This window comes from Camelina sativa, chromosome 9, assembly GCF_000633955.1.
Source record: "Camelina sativa cultivar DH55 chromosome 9, Cs, whole genome shotgun sequence".
Taxonomy (NCBI): Eukaryota; Viridiplantae; Streptophyta; class Magnoliopsida; order Brassicales; family Brassicaceae; genus Camelina; species Camelina sativa.
The window spans coordinates 2,234,402-2,256,237 of NC_025693.1; the positions used below are offsets into that span (position 1 = coordinate 2,234,402).

The window sequence follows — 21,836 nt, forward strand, 5'->3', positions numbered from 1 at the left end:
CCTCCTCAGGCTCCATAGCCCGACCCCCATAACAAAGAAGTCGACTGAACTCCAAGTCCAGCTCCCGCACTGACCGTGTCCCCTGAGACAACTGAAGGAACTGCACCTCCAAACGATCCAATGCCTCTCTAGGAAAATACTTGCGGTTGAACTCCAAAACGAAGTCAGCCCAAGTCATCTCCCGCTGCACTCTCCTAGCAGCCACCGATCTCCACCACACCTCAGCATCACCACTCAAATGATGGACCCCTATGTCCACCCAAAACTCCTCAGGACATCTCAGAGTATGGAAGTTACGTTCCACACTCGTCCTCCACGCATCCGCAACAGTAGGGTCTGTACCACCCGAAAACCTCTCAGTATAAAGTTTATGCATCTCCTTCAGCATAGACAAATAACGAGCATGAGCTCTCACATCCGCAGCCACTGGCTGCTGCTCCTCCACCACCACTGGTGGCACTACCTGAGCCTGAGCCGGGCCCAAACCTGGTATCCGCTCCAACAACTGTGTCAACAAGCCCGCCAGGTCCACACCTCCCACAGGAGCCCCACCTGCTGGGATTCCCACACCCGGAACCCTAGCACCACCGGCCACTCGAGCACCGACACCGCCCGCACCGACCCCCTCAGCACCTACGGTCCTATCAGTACCACCACCGGCCACACTCATGGACCCCTCCTGGAAATCCTGCGACTCGCCGGCACCCTCAGCTGTCACACTCTGCTCAACAGACTCACTCACTACTGGGACTCTGCCCCTACCACGACCACGACCACGACCGCGACCCCTACCACGTCCGCGTCCACGACCAGCAACAGCTCCACCCTTAACCATCTGCACTACCCAGAACAGAAAGCTAAGTACACAAATCAAAACCGCACACAAACACACATCTTACCGTGGAATCTCATTGAAGGCTCGAAGAGGATGATACTAGGACTCCATACCNACATGCAATCCACAACATCACAACAGAAACCTAGCGAACCCAAACCTAGAACCGTAAGGGCTCTGATACCAAAATGAAACGACCGACCCTTTTTTTTCTTTTTAATAGTAAATACAACATATAATTAAGCATCCCATACCACTTAATTGAACCACCCAAACCACTATTTCCTCATTAAACCAATAACAACCAATACGCACAGCGGAAACATACCAATAATACAGAAATGATACATCATCAATACAATAACATTCCTATCCAATCTATCTAGCAACCTAACATAACTCTAACCAAGGTTCCAACATAAATAATATAACCAACATCACACAAACGAGACCCTAGATCATCCTCCTCCTCATCGCCATGATTCCACGCTACACAATTTGCCTTTACCTGCACCACAAACACAAATTGAGATGCATGAGTATTTGATAAACACTCAGTGAGGCAATCCTCCCATCTACTGGGCTATACACACAAGCAATAAGATCTCTACATGCCACAAAAAACAATCAATAAAACAAACCAGGCATTATACAAGCACACAACAACCCATCGTAACTGAAAGAAGGGTGTCGACCGACACCACAAGGTGTCGATCGACACTGACAATCTAGTGTCGACCGACACCATACTGGTGTCGATCGACACCCTGCCCGACGCTCCCGAAAACCCTAGTTTGTGTCGACCGACACCTCCACATGGCATCGATCGACACTCGCCAAAGTCCCGAGCCGTCCTCGCGTTGGTGTCGACCGACACCCCAACTGGTGTCGACCGACACCGATGCCGAGCAGCGATTTCCCTCGATCAGAAACTCCGAATCTCGCCTCCAATCTTCTCCAATCCGCTCCTTGCACTCCCAGATGCCAAACCCCAGCCACAACAGCGACGAAATACCTTAGAGAACTCAAAGAAACAACCACAGAAGCACCAAATCACATGAAATCTAGAGATCTTAGCTTAGATAAGCCATGGTCATGCACTCACCTCTTTCAAGAAGATTCTGACCAACAAGGACGAATTCCCTCACTCCTAGCAAGCTTCTAACACCTTCCCAGCCTTAGATCTCCCAAGAACAGCAAGGAATCTCTCAATCTCTTCCCAAAAGCTCAAGAACACTTTTCTCTCTTTCTTTTTCTCTAAAAGCGGCTAAATAACACCAAAAACACGACCCTAGGTCGTTTCTCCTCTTTTACACTCGATTTAGGGATTCCCTAAACCAACCACGCAAACCGGATAATTAAAATTGAACCAACCAAACCGGCCATAACTGGTGTCGATCGATGCCTCACGAGAAGGTGTCGATCGACACCCTTACCAAAATACCACAAATTTGGTTTGTGGGTGTTACATGAAGACTCTTAATCATCAACGTGAGGCAAGAGATTCATAGTCTTTTAAGGTTTTTGGTTAACTCTAGTGTGTCCTTTGCCTTCTAGTTCTTGCGATTTTGGTTTGTTCGGGCAAAAAGAAGATTGATTTCTATGTGTAAAATCTACTATCAAGTTTTAGATCTCTTTATTTCCTTGTTTGGTTCCCCGTGTGTGGGGCTTAGTTTCCAAGAGCTTTAAGCCTTGTCGGTTTGTTTTCCCGGGGGTAAAGTTTCGTTGGCTTAGTTTCCGGAGGTTAAAGTCCTGCCGGCGTATCATGTATTCCACCTTTATTTCCCTTTAATATATATTTCAGATGACAAAAAAAAAAGAATTTTGGGAAGCATAATTAAAAATTTTCTTTCCAATGGTGGGTTCTAATATTGAGTTTCTTAATTTTTTGACAATCATTTCAACAAAGTGCAGCATCTTTTAAGGACATAACTGAGCTATACCATAACCACTTCCAGCGATCTGTCCTTTCTAGAAGCAGCGTTTCAATGGTGGTTCAAGGTTTGCAGTGCAGAGAAGAACAATTTCTGCCTTTGAATGACCACTGTCCTGACATTAGCTATGGCTTCACCAGCTAGCTGTGTTCCCTTGGCATGCGCCGCTTCCAGGTCTCCCGAGAATCTAGTCTTGAGCATTTTCTGTTCCATAGACAAAACAAAGTTATAATCTAAGAACAACAATAAGAGTACACATTTGCTTATGATCATGTACAACCTGCAACGTAGTAAACTTCAGTCAATACAAACTTATAGCTTTTTTGTTTTGTGGTAATCAAACAATAACACAAACTGAACCAAAGCTTTTCTGCTTCCTCTTAAACCAACAATAAAATGACAATTTCCACCAAAAATATGCATCATATCGGAAAAGAGGCGAGGCAAGTAAGAACCCTAAAATTTGAACAAACAACCCTAATCCCTTTAACTAATCGCAAATTCATACTACTAAACAGAGAAACTTACCCTCCGATTCCAATTGCTTCAACCTCAACCGAATGAATATCCTCCGATTGGCCTCTCAAATATCAAACCAATCAATCTCAGATTTGATTTAATATCCTCCGATTGGCCTCCCCAGATTCAATCTCCTCCCCTGCGGATCTAATCCGACCCCAATCTCCTCTGATTCCATAGCGTTTGATTCCTTCTCCTTCGTTTATTGGACTTTGATCGAGAGAGAAAGAGAGAGAGGGGAAAGAAAGAAAATATTCATCGTCCGGAAAAAAAATTTCTACTTCTATTTTTTTTCTGGCCAACGATGTAGTGACACGTATGGACTCTTAAACCATAAACGAGTATACTAAATTAGAGGCTCTCTTATATTTTTTTTTCTATCTCTGATTTATTTTTTCCCTCATTCTCCACTAAAACCCCTCTTAAAACCTCCCATTGGGGATAACCTAAGAGGCAACTCTACCCAACTCTTATTTGTTTTATCATTTTCGATTTATTTTTAATTCCAATTAAAATAAGAGGCTTGCTAAAAACCCTGCTAAATACACCAATGGACTTGCTCTAAGAACAGTTGTATTTTCACAAATCAAAAACCCGCACCCGAGTCATGGCTCGACACGACTCAAGAGAGCTTCTCAATCCATTCCTGACAATCCATGCATGAATGAGTCCAACAAAAGAAGAGGAACAAAAGAGGTAGAGAGAGACGCGTACTGGCGGACGATATAGAAACTATGTGAAATGTATCTATCTTTTTTTTTTTATAAATAATGTTAAAGCTCTATCACACCTGAAATCAGGATCGAGTTCCACTCCCTACGAATATAGAGATTTGACTAATAAGCCGTCCAGTTGTGACCTAGTAATTGTTGAAAAAAAAAAAAACAATGATACATGATAGATTACTATATTAAGAAAAGAAGATAGCTTTCCGTTTAGATCCAAAATTGAGATCTTCGAGACTATCTTTTTTGTCCATATACATAAGTATATTTGACCAAAACATTAAAAAACACTAATAATAGGTTTTTTTTTGTCAAAGAATAATAATAATATTAGAATAAAACCCATTGATATTTTTATATTTTAAAAAAATAATATATGTTATTATAGGTTTTATATTGTTGTTTTTATTATATGTTTGAAAATATGTTTATGTATGTCGATTTGGTATAACTGATTATGATTGATTTACAATTTCGAGTTAATTTTTTTGAATATTGTTAAATCTTAGATATAAAAAAAGATGAAGAGGATGTTAGATACATTTTACATCTTCAGTATAGATAGTGATTTAATGTTAAATTTTCTGAAATGTTTGTAGAAGTGTCTTTTAACACATCATGATCTTGTTTGTGGCATTTTGTAATGTAGTCTCTGTCTCTAGATTTTTATGGATCTATCAACTAAGCAATTAATACTTTTTTAATCTATCTATTTATTTTTGTTGTAAGCTTTATGTTTTATTAACCACCTTTTGTATCTTACCATGCATGAAGTTGATGGCCTTGATCTACGTGTGGTAAACTGAACTATAATTTTTTTCTGTCGTTGTTTAACACATGTTACGCTTTGGCGTATCCTTAGTATAATGGTCATTAGCATTCTTCAGTAATTAGGTATACGGCTTATAATTAAAGCAAGCCTCAGTAAACGTCCGTGCATAAGAGAGTTAAATGACATGCATGGCCGGGATGATTTATTTTATTTTGCATAAATTAGACGAATTCTCTTTGGAAAAAAACTCTCTCGAATGTGTTTACAGGTTAAACACATAAAATTTTCACAAACCGCAGGAATGAACTGGTGTGAAAGTGTTGCACTGCTAGTAAAGGGCAAACGAGATGGACGACGTGCTATACTTATACCGTGACGAAATCGACAATCACGCCATCTTTGGTTAGATGGAAATGTATTAAATAAAAATCATATACACTAGTTTACTGGAATACTAAATGACAACTAAGGAGGGTGTCAATAGAATTGCAATTGTATAAAAGGTAAGTGTGCAAGTGATGTTGGAACTTTGATACGAAGTGACAACAGGGGAAAGTCTTTATGCAGCAAAGTCTTTTTCGACGCATCATCATATGTGACATATTCTACTAGCTTAACTAAATAAGCTTGACCACACTCGACATACAAAAGTATTAGAAAAATATCCCATAAAGTAATAATTTTATAGGATTTCACAAAGACACCACCAAACCAAAATAGCCACATACCCAAAACAGTGGCTCACAGGATTGATTATTCATCTTTATCACTATTACCGTTGGATCTCTCAAGTATGATGTCATCAGTGAATATATAAAACAAACTTAAAAAAAAAAAAGAGAAATTTGTATCAAATTAAGAATTAATGATTTGTCGTCAAATAGATGTTTGTGGATATATGTATTCAAGAGAAAGATTGATACAATGGAAACAGAGAATTAATTGATTAATCTGAATTTGTCAAAAATAAATAAACATATATAGAAAATTAAAGTACCGTTTAATAAATAAATAAATAAACACAACTAGAAAAGAGAGTCAATAATTCATACAAATTGCATAACATTGTCTAACGTCACAATTTTTGGTTGTGCTTCTCTTGAAACCAAGAAGTTCAAATTTGCAATTTTTTTTTCCCAAAATCTTTTGCTTCCTCGTCAAGTCTAGTTGCTGCTACAGCTCTCTCAACTGCCTTAACAACAAGATCCTTGACAAAATCGGCTTCAGAACAACCAAAAAAATATACTTTATTTCATATAAGAAGAAGAAGATTTAGGATTTAGTAAGAGTGAGTGTTGTAGGACCACGAAAATGTAGTTCCAACAAGTGTAAACTAGTACGTCTGGTCTCCCAACGACAAACCCATCTTCTCGGAGATACACTCCAAGGCTTCCTTCTATTTCTTGATCTGGTATCCACTTGAAACCTTTGCGAGCGTCCATAAGTTATCACCAAACTCTCTTGTTTGTTCTCTAACGTCTTCTGCCTTCACCTTGTAAAAGATTGTAACGATTTGGAGGTTTCTTTTATCAGCAAGTTTCTTCATCTTCACCAACTCATCCATACACCAGCTCGATTCGGTTTATCTCAAGGATGATTACGATTCTTAAATCCTCTGATTTAGTAAAATAGATGTTGGATACTATGAAAGAATACATATAGTACAAACCTGGTACAGAAGATGGCAAGCGCGATCCTCGACTCTTGGATACGAAGAAAGAGATTTTTATTGTCTTTGCCTCTCTGTTCGTATTTTTCAACGAAGAATTTGATCTTGTTCCTTTCAAAAGCATCAACAAGGTGGCTCACGAAGCTGTAACGAAGTTGCTCTCCTCGGTAGTTCAAAAACACTTGATGCGGTTTTGAGTGGGAGAAAAGATTGTCATCGTTGGGAGATATATGTGAAATTAAGCACATGCGTTGTTGTTTTTTGAACATAAAAAAAATGAATCACTTTGTAACACACGGCGTCAGAAGAAGAAAAAAAAACGCTAAAATACGAAGATAAAACTATTATTTGAAGATTACCTAGTTTGACACAAATATGAGGTATAATAAGTAGATTAACACCCAAACTTAATTAGACCAAAATTAAACTAGAATGAACCAACATTTAAGTAAAAATACCAAAAACCTATATATATGTATATATGTGTGTGTGTTTGTAAAATTGTAGCTAAATTTTAAGGATTTTTCATATAACTACTATATAAGTCATATGTTATATTAATGATAATATTGTTTTTGTCACAAAATATTTTGCAAAATATGTTTTGACTTATCTATTTACTAATGGATATTTTTAATTACTATTTAGTAAATCTTTGAATGCATATTTTAAACATTTTTAAATACCAACCTTTTATGCTAAGATTTATGATTGGTTTGATTGAATATAACATGTATAATATACTAGTGAATTATAAGGTGAAAGCTAGACAAATAATAGGAAGCCCAAGCCCATTAATGTATCTCAAACCACAACTTACCCCAACTCGTTTTATTTCTATAAAATTATGCCAACTCACTCCATTTCCTTTTTACACAAATTTTTCCATAATTTACATTTTTTTCTTAAAAAGATGGCCAGTGAAGACGCCGAGTATAAGGTTAGGGAGATCACAACAACGAAGCTCGTGTGCAAAGGTTCACTGATGCTGTTGTTCTCAAAGACACCGATGGAGAACCCATCTTTTGAAGCAACATTGACCACTGAGAAGAAGGCAAGGAAGGCTAATGATAAGAAAGCAAAGCTCGATCTCGCAGAGACTGGCAAAAACGTCGCCAAGTTAGGGCCACCGTGGATCTCGGCTCTGGCTTCTGCGGCGAAAGTCTACTTTGAGCAGGTTGTTAGAGGCAAAAACAAGTGACAATGGAAGGAGAGAAGAAGTAATTCCCCCAAAAAAGCAGTCTTTTAACCTTAAGATGAATAAAGTTTGTGTCTTTTGAACTTTTTCTTAATTTTGGACCTTTGATCTTGCAATGACGGCTTAAAGGTTGGAATTTTAGCACTTTCTTAGCTTAAAAAGGACATCTTTTGTTTTGGTATGAGCATATTTCATCTATGAACTCATGTCTATCTTTAGATCTGAACATGTCGTTTATCTTTTAAAAAGTTTGGTCTATCAAGTTCCCATTTTTTTTTTATGTTTTATGATTCCTGAAACGTGTTTAAATCTTTGATTCTGAGTTTGAAAAGTTATTATGTTTCCTTTGCTATTTAGAGCTTGGTTTTGGTATTTTTTTAATTAAGAGGCTAAGTCGGTTGTAAGGGGATTTATAAATAGGTTCCTAAACATCAATAATAATTAGGTTTCAGTATTAATCTAATTGTAGGAATACATACTAAGTAATTTAATTAACTGCAAAAAAAGAATTATTTAAGCATAAAGCTTGCCTATAAAGAGGGAACATTGTATTCATGTATTGTTTTTGACCATCATCTTGTAAATTGTTTCGTGTGCGTATGATAGCAACAAAGAGCCACTATGAGAGAAAACATGCATCCACCCAAGAAACCTGAAACATCTTTTCTCATGTTATAGTTTGAGAAGCAAAGCATGAAAGAGAGAAAAGTATACCTAAGAAAGTAAGGATTATACCTGTTATTGTTACTGTTCATTTGAATATAACTCAAACTAGAAAGAAATAGCTTTACGTTGTATTTTGATCAGTTTTTGATATAGGTAGAAATACTTGAACTTGGAAATGAAATTATTATTATATAAGAATACGAATGTCTGATCAAATATGTCTCGAATATCAAACAAAAATGAATATATGAAAAATCACAAAACAAAAAGGAAAGGAAGATATATTTTATAGTAAGGATGATATTTATGGTATTTTTACTAGTACTGTATTTCATATATAAATTTTTAATATTTTGTTTAGGGGTGTTATTCGATCAAAAAATTTATTTTCAATACATATTATCCATTATGGCATTATAGATCAATATTATTTCAGAAATCAAACCTCTTTTTTTGTTTTTGTTTTTTGTTTTCTGTTTTAAAATGGAACTCATGCAATTGAGTTGGAGTGCATGAATATTTTGGGCCTAACATCTCCAGAGAAACTCTTCTTATCTTGCTTATATCCATCTTCAAAGCAGGCTCAAGATCTGAGCTGCTAGCTAGAAGCTTTCAAATCGTTCTAATGAAGGAAAAACAGAGCAAAACTCTGCCCCAAACCTCCACAAACACTCATTCTCTTTTCTATTCCACAAAATCTCTCATTCTTGTTACTCTATTCTCTTGAATACTATTCTCAAAATCTTGGTTACTCATACTCTCATTCTGGTAATAAAGACTCTCGGTTACTAAGTCACAAATTATGATTACTATTTTATCGGCAACAAACCAAATATATACTCTATCGAAGCGTCTTAAAGATCGACTCGTACGAAGGCCTTCCACTGAGATACAGCTTCCACGTTATTCATACAATTTATCTGCGATTGAGTTAGCTTTTCAGTGGATGTGAGATCATCCCCATCCGAGCAACTGATCAAAATTTATCCCCGATTTAGTGGGCATATATCAATTTGACGCGACTGAGATGAAGGAGCCGTTTTGAAGTCGCCATTGAAGCCATAGCTACTCGTTTGGCAATATCAAGGCGTTTTTGAAGCCCTTACTTGAAGCACATGAAGTAGAGAAAAAGCAGCTCGTGTGGGGTAATCAAGTAGGTGCCCAAAAGTGTTCCAATACTCTCAAGCTACAAAGTAAGTTATAAAGAAGCTACAAGCTACAAGCTGAGAAGGAGGTGTTTTTGGAGACTATCTGCATCGAGTAAGGGTTCATCTATGTGGAAACAATTACTCAAGCTTAGAGAGACTGCTAAACCGTTCCTCTCTTGCAAAATTGGTGATGGGAAATCATGCTCATTCTGGTTTGATAGCTGGACACCACCATTTGGAGACTTGTTCACTTATCTGGGAAAGGATGAACATCAGAGACTTGGTCTACCTTTAGACTCCACAGTGGCAAAGGCTCATTCAGGCGAAGGTTGGATTTTTAGAGGAGCCCGTAGTGACAATGCGGAACTTCTATTTATCCATCTCGCGGGAATTACACTTTCAGAAGGAACTAAGGACACCTATCAATGGGCTCGACCACATGGTGATCCACATCCAAGGTTTAGCTTCGCCGATACATGGGAGTTATTGAAGCCTCCACTACCATTGGTGCCCTGGTTTAAGCAAGTCTGGTTCAAAGGCTCCATCCCGAAGCACTCTTTCACTATGTGGCTCTGTTGTCTTGATAGACTCCCAACCCTTTCAAGACTCAGAAACTGGGGTACGCGCGGTTGAAGACGATACCTGCTTCCTTTGTGAGATCTATTTTGAAACTAGGGATCACCTCTTCTTACGCTGCCCTTATGCGCGTGATCTATGGAGATGGTGTTTTCAAAAGCTTCAACTTCCTTTCATGGGTTTCACTACCTGGGATCTTTTCCTTAACTGGCTAAGCTCCGCCAACAACGATCCGAAAATGGCCCTCCTCAAATTACTGGTAGCCCAGACAGTGGTGTACACTCTTTGGCATGAGAGAAACTCCCGAATTTTCACAGGTAACCGTACTCCGGTTGAAGCTCTCTTCCCCAAGCTAGATAGAAGGATCCGCAACACCTGCCTAAAGATCATCTTCATCACGTATTGGTGCTTATATGAAGTGTATGGTGCTGTGGTGAAGAAGCTCTAAATACAGTACAAAAGAAGCATAGCAAAACGTTTGGTGCTTGAAGTGAAGAGCAAAGCAAAACGTTTGGTGTTTATGTGAAAAGCAGAGCGTAACGTTTGGCGCTTATGGGAAGTAAAGAAGCACGTATGAGCTTTTTTAAAGAAGTGAATTTCAAGTTTGAATTTATTTTAAATTTATATTAATTCTAAAATATTTTTTAAAACTCAGTTTTAAGTACCTTTTTATGGCATTATGTCTTTTTGTCTAGTTTAAAAATCAAATTCATATCTTTTTTTGATTAAAAATCCATTTTCTTAATTTGGATTTATTTTGTTACATTAATATTTTACTATACTATTTTAAATCCACATTGTTATTAAATAATCAGAAATCAATTTTTGAAGTTTTTAACCTTACATATACATTAATTACTTAGTTGGTTTTTTAGTATTTATATACATAAATTTTGTAATATATGTTGATATGGAAACCAATTTATTGAAACAGGATTGATGATTAAATTAAATAATAATAATAATAATTTTGAAAATTTTAAGAAGTGTAATATACTTTTCTGAAAATTTAAAGATATTAGTCAAATAATGTAATTAAAGTCTATTTACAAGTTGCACAATGTCTTGTGAAATAATGTCTTTTTTAAGAAATAAACTACACTTGTCATATAATAATGTCTTTATGTAACATCAAGAGATAAATTTTTTTTTTGCTCCACAAAAATATCGACTGGGTCGTATATATATATATATATATATATATATATATATATATATTAAATCTATAACTATTTAAAACTATATATATTTGAAAAAAATGAAAACTATAACTATGTATACAATTGTTCATTATTAAGTCATAACACTTGAATAGCTTCCTTATTCTGTTGTATCTTATATAATAAGAGAAGGTTTCTTCTAAACTTTGTTTGAGGCGATGACATCTGGCGCTTTATATTGTTGACATTTGTCTATTGCTAATTAAATATGGCAACAATTATCAACTTAATCTTTTGGTAATTAAAAAATTTGCCTTAACAAGCAAACAAATGGGATCTGAACATGCAGCCCATGTGTTTCTCTTCCTCCTATACGGTATTTAAATTCAAGCTCGAATTTAGTTTTAGTTTTACATTCTGATTTTGAAAACGTAACCTCTTGCCATCAAAGTAAATTAAGTCATTTGATAATTGCTTTCTTATTTATTTGCAATTAATTATTAGTAATATGTTTTCCATAAAATTATAATCCAATAGAATTTAATTTCTGATTACTTTTATTATATTATAATCTCTCTCCCTCAATCTACTGGGAATCAACACCCCCACCCTACACACTAACTACGCTTTTAAAAATGTTACAACCTAAAAAAATTGCTCTCTACTCTACTCTAGAGTTACTCTCTAACAATGACCACCAGTAAAAATAGGATTGTTTTTGGAAAGCTCCATACTTTAGAAGAAACAATCTCTTACTCAGCTTTAAATGTCTCTTTTAGACGAAAATGTAAATCAACGACCTAATCCACACCACACCTATCTCACATACTGTATATTAAAAACTTCCTCTCTAACTAATTTTTTACTTACTTTCAGACATGCAAGTCGCCTATCTAAGTTCAACAATTTGTTGATTCGAGGAAAGCAGTGTCTCTCTTTGGGAAAAACTTGCCATTGAAACACATGCCAAACTTCTTACACTCTGGGCAGACTATTTATATTTGAATGCAACATCGTCAACCCAATGGTTTTTGAACTCCAACAATTCCGCAAAAGATATTATATTTCATATACACCTGGTTAATTCTGTATTTGTTTTTTCTCCATTCTCCAACATGTAATATATATTGCTTCCAATTAAATCAGTTTTTGTCTTACTTTCCATATCAGTTTTTCCCAATATTTGTACAATAATCTTCTTAAAATGAACAACAATCTTATAGTCTTTAATATTTTCCCCAGTAACTATTTCAAGGCAAGTCATGTCCCTTCAATTTTAGTTGGCAAAATTTATTAAAACCCAAAAGATTTGTACATGATTGAACAAATAGAGACTTACGTCAAATAACAAGGATGGAGGCCAGGTAATATGACCAATTTATATTTTATTTTTACTACTATTACTTAAAAAATCGTCTTGATATTTTAAGGAACATTTGTTTTTGGTGTAAAGCGAATGTGGTTGAAGTTGTGTATTGCGCAATAGGTGGCACTACATTTCATGCACTAACTGTAATTTGAAAATGAAAAACTCTGATTTGACCTTGACACGTCACACTTTCTCTCCATCCGAAGCTGTGGGAATACTCTGGTGTGTTGTTTTCAATGAGTCCGGAGTGTGGCAATCCGTTGTTTCATAGTTCTTTTCATATATTTTTTATTTTATTTTGTGTACNATTTAATAAATTAAACAAGACTAATAAATTAAATTATACATCAAGGTTTGTTTTTAGTAATGGAGTGTCGGTTGGGGTTGGGTATGGATAAATTATTATTTATGCTATGGATTGTTCAAATCTCCTTGTGATGATGATGTCAAATATCGACAATTACCCGATCTTTCATCAGAATTGAATGATTTTAGGTTTTTAGAAATTGATATGTTAAATTTGTATTAGACATATCTTTTAAGGATAATATATGTACCAAGTGAAATTTACAAGAACAGGAGGTTTTTATTTTTCTCACTTAAGCTTGTGGGTAACTATCTTTTGAAGAGAGAAAAAGTCTTTTTCAATAATTTAATATATGAAGTTTGATTGTAAAATAAAAGTAAAAATAAATCCGTGCATTGCACGGAATAACCTCTAGTATATAATAAACTTCTTGAGTCTTTCTTTCATACACAACAGCAAAGAAAGTTTTATATTGTTGACATTTGTCTATTGCTAATTAAATATGGCAACAATTATCAACTTAATCTTTTGGTAATTAAAAAATTTGCCTTAACAAGCAAACAAATGGGATCTGAACATGCAGCCCATGTGTTTCTCTTCCTCCTATACGGTATTTAAATTCAAGCTCGAATTTAGTTTTAGTTTTACATTCTGATTTTGAAAACGTAACCTCTTGCCATCAAAGTAAATTAAGTCATTTGATAATTGCTTTCTTATTTATTTGCAATTAATTATTAGTAATATGTTTTCCATAAAATTATAATCCAATAGAATTTAATTTCTGATTACTTTTATTATATTATAATCTCTCTCCCTCAATCTACTGGGAATCAACACCCCCACCCTACACACTAACTACGCTTTTAAAAATGTTACAACCTAAAAAAATTGCTCTCTACTCTACTCTAGAGTTACTCTCTAACAATGACCACCAGTAAAAATAGGATTGTTTTTGGAAAGCTCCATACTTTAGAAGAAACAATCTCTTACTCAGCTTTAAATGTCTCTTTTAGACGAAAATGTAAATCAACGACCTAATCCACACCACACCTATCTCACATACTATATATTAAAAACTTCCTCTCTAACTAATTTGTTACTTACTTTCAGACATGCAAGTCGCCTATCTAAGTTCAACAATTTGTTGATTCGGGGAAAGCAGTGTCTCTCTTTGGGAAAAACTTGCCATTGAAACACATGCCAAACTTCTTACACTCTGGGCAGACTATTTATATTTGAATGCAACATCGTCAACCCAATGGTTTTTGAACTCCAACAATTCCGCAAAAGATATTATATTTCATATACACCTGGTTAATTCTGTATTTGTTTTTTCTCCATTCTCCAACATGTAATATATATTGCTTCCAATTAAATCAGTTTTTGTCTTACTTTCCATATCAGTTTTTCCCAATATTTGTACAATAATCTTCTTTAAATGAACAACAATCTTATAGTCTTTAATATTTTCCCCAGTAACTATTTCAAGGCAAGTCATGTCCCTTCAATTTTAGTTGGCAAAATTTATTAAAACCCAAAAGATTTGTACATGATTGAACAAATAGAGACTTACGTCAAATAACAAGGATGGAGGCCAGGTAATATGACCAATTTATATTTTATTTTTACTACTATTACTTAAAAAATCGTCTTGATATTTTAAGGAACATTTGTTTTTGGTGTAAAGCGAATGTGGTTGAAGTTGTGTATTGCGCAATAGGTGGCACTACATTTCATGCACTAACTGTAATTTGAAAATGAAAAACTCTGATTTGACCTTGACACGTCACACTTTCTCTCCATCCGAAGCTGTGGGAATACTCTGGTGTGTTGTTTTCAATGAGTCCGGAGTGTGGCAATCCGTTGTTTCATAGTTCTTTTCATATATTTTTTATTTTATTTTGTGTACTAACTATTTGAATGTACTATTCAAACTAAAATTGCCAACCCAAGTCACTTTTTTATTTTTAGGCCAACTTAGATGAATTGGACGACGAGGTGGCTTGCCTCATCAAAGACTTAATAGGGAAGACATTCTATTCCAATGTCAAAGAGTCTACATACAATTTCACAGCTCTATGTACCAGAGTTTCACTGTCAGTCTGTCACATCTATCAAAGACGATCAACACCACTTACCCTTAGAACTTGAGACACACATGTGGAAAAAATTTCAACAAGGAATCATAAACCATTTACGCTTGAATTTTAACATTTTCAATTTTACATTTTTCCCTTTGTTATTTTAACAGATAATTACTGATGATGTAAACCAAAGCTTAAAACTAAGGTTGAAGTTTCTCCAAGATTTGCAAGGGATAAAGGCATTGATTGGGGTTTTAACATTACTGGTCTATTGTTGACAGGAAATACAACAACAAAAGTAAAACAACTTCTGATGTTGGGAGAAACCAGCAAGAAAAGGGAATAAAATCACTTGTCGTTTCATCTGCAAAGTAAAGACAAATACAAGCCACATAAAAAGAAGACAGTACAAATTTCAAATTTCACCGTATATATATTACAAATTGGTAGCATCCCAAAACAACACATTCTAATTGTAAAACAGAGAGATATTTTAATCTTTTATACATTTTGTTATTTAATAAATTAAACAAGACTAATAAATTAAATTATACATCAAGGTTTGTTTTTAGTAATGGAGTGTCGGTTGGGGTTGGGTATGGATAAATTATTATTTATGCTATGGATTGTTCAAATCTCCTTGTGATGATGATGTCAAATATCGACAATTACCCGATCTTTCATCAGAATTGAATGATTTTAGGTTTTTAGAAATTGATATGTTAAATTTGTATTAGACATATCTTTTAAGGATAATATATGTACCAAGTGAAATTTACAAGAACAGGAGGTTTTTATTTTTCTCACTTAAGCTTGTGGGTAACTATCTTTTGAAGAGAGAAAAAGTCTTTTTCAATAATTTAATATATGAAGTTTGATTGTAAAATAAAAGTAAAAATAAATCCGTGCATTGCACGGAATAACCTCTAGTATATAATAAACTTCTTGAGTCTTTCTTTCATACACAACAGCAAAGAAAGATTTCAAAACAAGGAATCTAGAAAGAGGAAGATGAAGTTCGGTAAAGAATTGTCGTCACAAATGGTACCAGAGTGGCAACAAGCTTACATAAGCTACGATTATCTCAAAACCCTTCTCAAAGAAATCATCAAACCAAAACAACAAACCAATCCGCCTCCTCCTCCACATCATGCGGTCTCCGGTGAAGGACTTAGTCAGAAAAATGACTCTATACCGAGCATTTTGGCGGTCTTGTCCAAACACTGGGAAAGAAAAGACAAAGCTCCGGCCAATCCAACTATGCTTCAGAAACTGACATCGATGAAGGTACTCTTAAGATTCTGATTCAAAGCTAAGTAGTAATGAGTTAATTGGTCTATATATTTTTTTCATGTATTATTGTAATATTGTTTAAACCTATAACCTTCTAAACATTTGTGTGATTCTAGCTTCAATGTTCCCTAGCCCATTCTTTTCTTCTTCATAATCTAGTAGCCTTTTGCCATATACGAACTAAAAAACTGATTCTAACTGTTTCCACCTTAACATTAATTATGCGTCTATCTATGTATCTTCTAAAATGCAATAGAAAGATCCATTTAACGTAACAAGGCAGTGATAATTGTTGATTCAATCCCAAATTATAGAATATTAACTTATTAGCCAGTTTAATTCTAGCTTCTCTCTGTTTAATTATCCTTATATTGATCTTCTATAGCTCTTCCTTTGTCATATATAGGTTATGAGACTAATGGAGAATGTTGAAGCTACATTCATAAAGCATTTCACCAATGGTAACAGAACAAAAGGAAATGAACATCTTGCGACCAAAACCTAAAAGAGAGCTAGAGACACCGACTAACATTTCCCACATGTATAATCCTTAATTTCTTAGGTATACTTTTCTCTCTTTCATGCGTTGCTTCTCAATTTATAACATGAGAAATGATGTTGAGGTTTCTTGGATGGATGCATGTTTTCTCTCATAGTGGCTCTTTGTTGCTATCATACGCACACGAAACATTTTACAAGATGATGGCCAAAAACAATAATACATGGATACAATGTTCCCTCTTTATAGGTAAGCCTTATGCTTTGGTCATTCTTTTAGGCAGTTAAATTACTTACTATGTGTTCTTCCTTGGATTGAATACACCCCCCTAAAAGATTTTAACATTCATTCAATTCAACAAACTTTGACATATTCGTTCTGTAAATATTTATGTCACATTCATTCTACTCGAAAAAAATAAAATAAATAAAGAAACCAGAGGAACGAAAATGAAATTTGGAAAAGAATTTTCCTCACAGATGGTATCAGAGTGGCAACAAGCTTACGTGGACTACAAGTATCTCAAAACCCTCGTCAAAGATATCAGCCGTTTCAAACGCAAAACCAATCGATCAGATGAGCCCTTCTTTAACAGTGGTCGAGATTGATGATGGAATAACGACGCCGCCAAAACACATCTAGTAAGCGAAATATAAAATATTTATTAATGTTAATTAATAAACCCAAAAGATGATAATCTAAAAACCCCTAAACAAAATATTAAAAATTTATATATGAAATACAGCACTAGTAAAAATACCATAAATATCATCCTTACTATAAAATATATCTTCTTTTCTTTTTTGTTTTGTGATTTTTCATATATTCATTTTTGTTTGATATTCGAGACATATTTGATCAGACATTCGTATTCTTATATAACAATAATTTCATTTCCAAGTTCAAGTATTTCTACCTATATCAAAAACTGATCAAAATACAACGTAAAGCTATTTCTTTCTAGTTTGAGTTATATTCAAATGAACAGTAACAATAACAGGTATAATCCTTACTTTCTTAGGTATACTTTTCTCTCTTTCATGCTTTGCTTCTCAAACTATAACATGAGAAAAGATGTTTCAGGTTTCTTGGGTGGATGCATGTTTTCTCTCATAGTGGCTCTTTGTTGCTATCATACGCACACGAAACAATTTACAAGATGATGGTCAAAAACAATACATGAATACAATGTTCCCTCTTTATAGGCAAGCTTTATGCTTAAATAATTCTTTTTTTGCAGTTAATTAAATTACTTAGTATGTATTCCTCCTTAGTACATACAGCTTTAAAAGTTATCTTTATCCATCCTGATCTTTTATAAATCTAATATGACTATGACTATGACGTTTAGATTTAAGCATAAATTAACCGCGGCTAACCCAATACATACATAGGAAAATTGCAGCATATGCATGGCTAGAGATTTTTTAACTATGGCCTATCCATTTGGAAATAGGTTACCAACCATATCCAGATATAACCCCAATAACATGATGTTACGAGCCTAAACCTTTGTCATGGATCTAGTAAGTTTGCTTGAAAACAGAGAATGTAAAAAGCTTAAACTTCCTTTAACCCAAGCCTCTTGTTAGACAATTAGATTAATATTGAAAACTAATTATTATTGATATTTAGGAACCTATTTATAAATCCCCTTACAACCGACTTAGCCTCTTAATTAAAAAAATACCAAAACCAAGCTCTAAATAGCAAAGGAAACATAATAACTTACAGAACTAGGAGCTTCTCAGTCTTTCGTCCTTCTTCGGTGATACGTATTGCCAAATTGATCCAACCCCATATGTAGTTATTTTGCATAATACCAATGGGAATGGTAACATATCTTATATGAAACCAAGTAACCAGATTATATGAATTTGATCATCATATGATGAGAGTTCCGATGTGATACTTGCATCTATTCTTTACCTGAATAATAGTTCCAATGATATAACATATAATTTACGTGATCGAATATATCAAAACTGCACGAGATCCTAGTTTCAACTCCATATAGATTGGATCGGGGCTAGCAAGCGGGTAGACCTGTCCAGGACAAGACTAGACCATAACATCCTAGAAAAAAAAAGTTAAAAAATATTTCAAGAGGAAGTAGGAAAAACGTTTTGCTCAGATTTGCGTGGATGCAAACGGTGTTAGATTTCAAATTCGAGTCCATGAACACGCAAACAGTGGTCGCTGTCGTGCCAAGTCTTGAGATCATTCGAAGTGGATTATGGATTTTTTCCAGGTTACTACGTACTACGCTTTAAATTACTCTCTCTCTCTCTCTCTCTCTCTCTCTCTTTTTTTTTAAATTTCTTTTTACTATATTTCGAGACTTTTTTGTCGAGTTTTAATAAGATTAATCTTGGTTTGGTTTTGGTTCGTTAAAACAGATTAGAAACCGAACATTTAAAAAATGTTGGTAAGTACAGAGCTTTCAAGACGATTTCATAACCATTCAACTACGAAGTGGCCAGTAATTGTTTGTTGAATAGATCGTAGCCGTCCTTGCTTGCCCTTAGATGGTAATCTAATCTGCTGTAGTAGCTGATAATGATATTATCCCATACGAAAAGGACATTAGTCAATTTACAATCAAATCTAGATTAGTGACAAATCTCGCAAACTGGTCAACATGTTCTGATTCTGAAAGATATATAGGTTCGGAACTATGGATTTTATTATCGAAACATATAATATAAATATAAGGTTTCATGTCACATGTTCCAAATCAAAGTTGATTGATGGCTATGGTTGCATTCAATTTAAACTAAAAATCGCTTGAGAACTAGATCTGTCAACAAGTGACCCATGAGAAATAGTAAACCATCTGAAGAGTTGTAATTTAGCATTTAGCATTAATGATGCATGCAACTAACCAATATTATCCAAAAACTCCAACTTTTCTTAGTAAAATTCTAAATTGTGTCATCTGTAAGACACTTAAATATTCAATATTGACATTTTTTTTTCTTAGTTTTGAATACAATTATTTTACTTATTATACCATTTTTTAAATAATTTGATTCGGTGAGTCTTTTGAAATTTACCGAACACTATAATGCTGGAGGAAAGAGCCTGTCATGCACACCGCTAATCAAGAACTATGAACGGTTGATATCATTCACAAATAAAAAATCCGTACCCGAGTCATGGCTTGAGCCGGCTCACGAGAGTCTTTCAATCAATTCCCGACATTTTTTTTTTCTAGAAGCAGCCAAAATTGTTATCTCCCATCAACATAGTGAAGCCTAGCACTTAAAAAAATTGCATACAAAACTGTAAAGAAAACAAACTAAAATAAAAGGAGAACTCAATTTAATAAACAAAATGCATGAATGAGTCCAACGTAGACATGCATAAAAATATAGGAAAAAAACAAACAAGATATTGGGGGTGGAATCTCCCTCTCACATAAGGCCCAGCCGACGAGCACGAAAGCAGCACAGACTCCAGCACAACTTGAATTGATCGGCAACCGGCCTATTTCCAGCATCAACGAATTATTCTGTGGGATGATGGGACACCTCGACGAGCAGGAGCAACTAACCAACATTCGCTTGGACGCACGAACTGCAGCACAGGCCAGTTCTCAGGAAGAGACTAACCACCTTCATGCAGCTTGGTGAATCTCGTTACAGTGAGGGCAGTCTCAAGGCCACAAGCGCATGCTGATGAACCAGGACGTCGCTCGGACACATGATTCGAAGAGCCAAACAACAAAGCAAAGGATAGGAAATTAAAGAAAATCAAGCAAACGATGCAGGAAATGGCGAAGATGTTCCAAAAGGCAAAGAGTAAAGCTCTAGAGCTGGACCTCATGCACGAGGCGACACGGCGAATGCCATTTTCCAAGAGGATCGTAACCACACCGGTACGACAAACGATTAAGCCCATGTTAGGTTACTATGATGGAATCATCGATCTGCGGGATTTTTGTTTAATCTATGGGGTAGCACTTGGATCCCTACAGTTCAGCCCAGAAGAATATGATACCGGTCATGTTAGGTTTTCGCCGAGCACTTAAAAAGAAGGCATTGAGTTAGTTTTCCCGATTTCCATCCAGCTCGATTGATAGCATTGAGGATTTGATGACAGAGTTCTTGAAGCAGTTTTCTGTATTAATGGAAAACAAGAATTTGCATGTTGACCTATGGTCTATCACTCAAGAACCCAAAGAGTCACTCTGATCGTTTATCAGAAGGTTTAAAGACATCGTCGTTAACATCTCCATACTCGACGCAACGGCGATCGTCGCTCTAAAAAATGCGTTGTGGTATGAGTCGCGGTTTAAGGAAGAGTTGTCCTTATCACACATTGAGATAATATCGGATGCACTATCCCGAGCCTTGAAGCATATCAAGGTCTAAGAGGAAAAGGCTGTCCATGCCAAAAAGCATGCAGCAGCCAAAAATTCTGCGGCAAAAGAGCCGTTAGTTCCTGCGCCAAAGGTTGAGCACGACAAACCACGACAACACTTCAACCGTAACCAAGACCAATTTTGCCGAACCTTCGCAATTAGCGGAGACACACAGCAGAATCAACTATAGAATAAGTATGTCTGAAAAGAAGGAATAGAGAGCAATGTTGCCCAATATTGCGACTACCATAAAAGTAATACGCATGCGACCAAAGAATGCCGCTACCTTCAAGCCCTCCTGATGGAAAAATACCAAAAGGGTGTGTTAGCCATCGAGTCGGATAGGAACAAGCCGACAAGGCCCGGAGGAGGGAACGAAACCCAACGAAATGAAAGTATAGCCCGTAAGTTCATAAAAGACCAGCAGAAACTCGATGAACAATACGACAACGATCGAGAGATAACGAGATGCTACGACTTGGTCAGGTCAATAAGGGATTACACCAAGAAAGCCGAGATGAAAAGATCCTGGTCATCAAAGGTCGAGCCTCCAACGCGCTGATATCCTTCATAAACGGTGACTTAGCGACCACTTTTAGGAAGAAGTAGGATCCTTCCCAATAATAAGTCTTCCCCTTGGCCCCTTTGAGAGCAGCGGCTTCCTCGAGCTGACGTATTAAACCGAGTAAACTCTTCAAAATGGTTGCAGGTGAGTT

The 21,836-nt window shown here is 35.6% G+C and overlaps 1 pseudogene; it reads right to left on the reverse strand.

The window, feature by feature from the left end:
* On the reverse strand, positions 5,900 to 6,702 carry LOC104714931 (annotated as a pseudogene).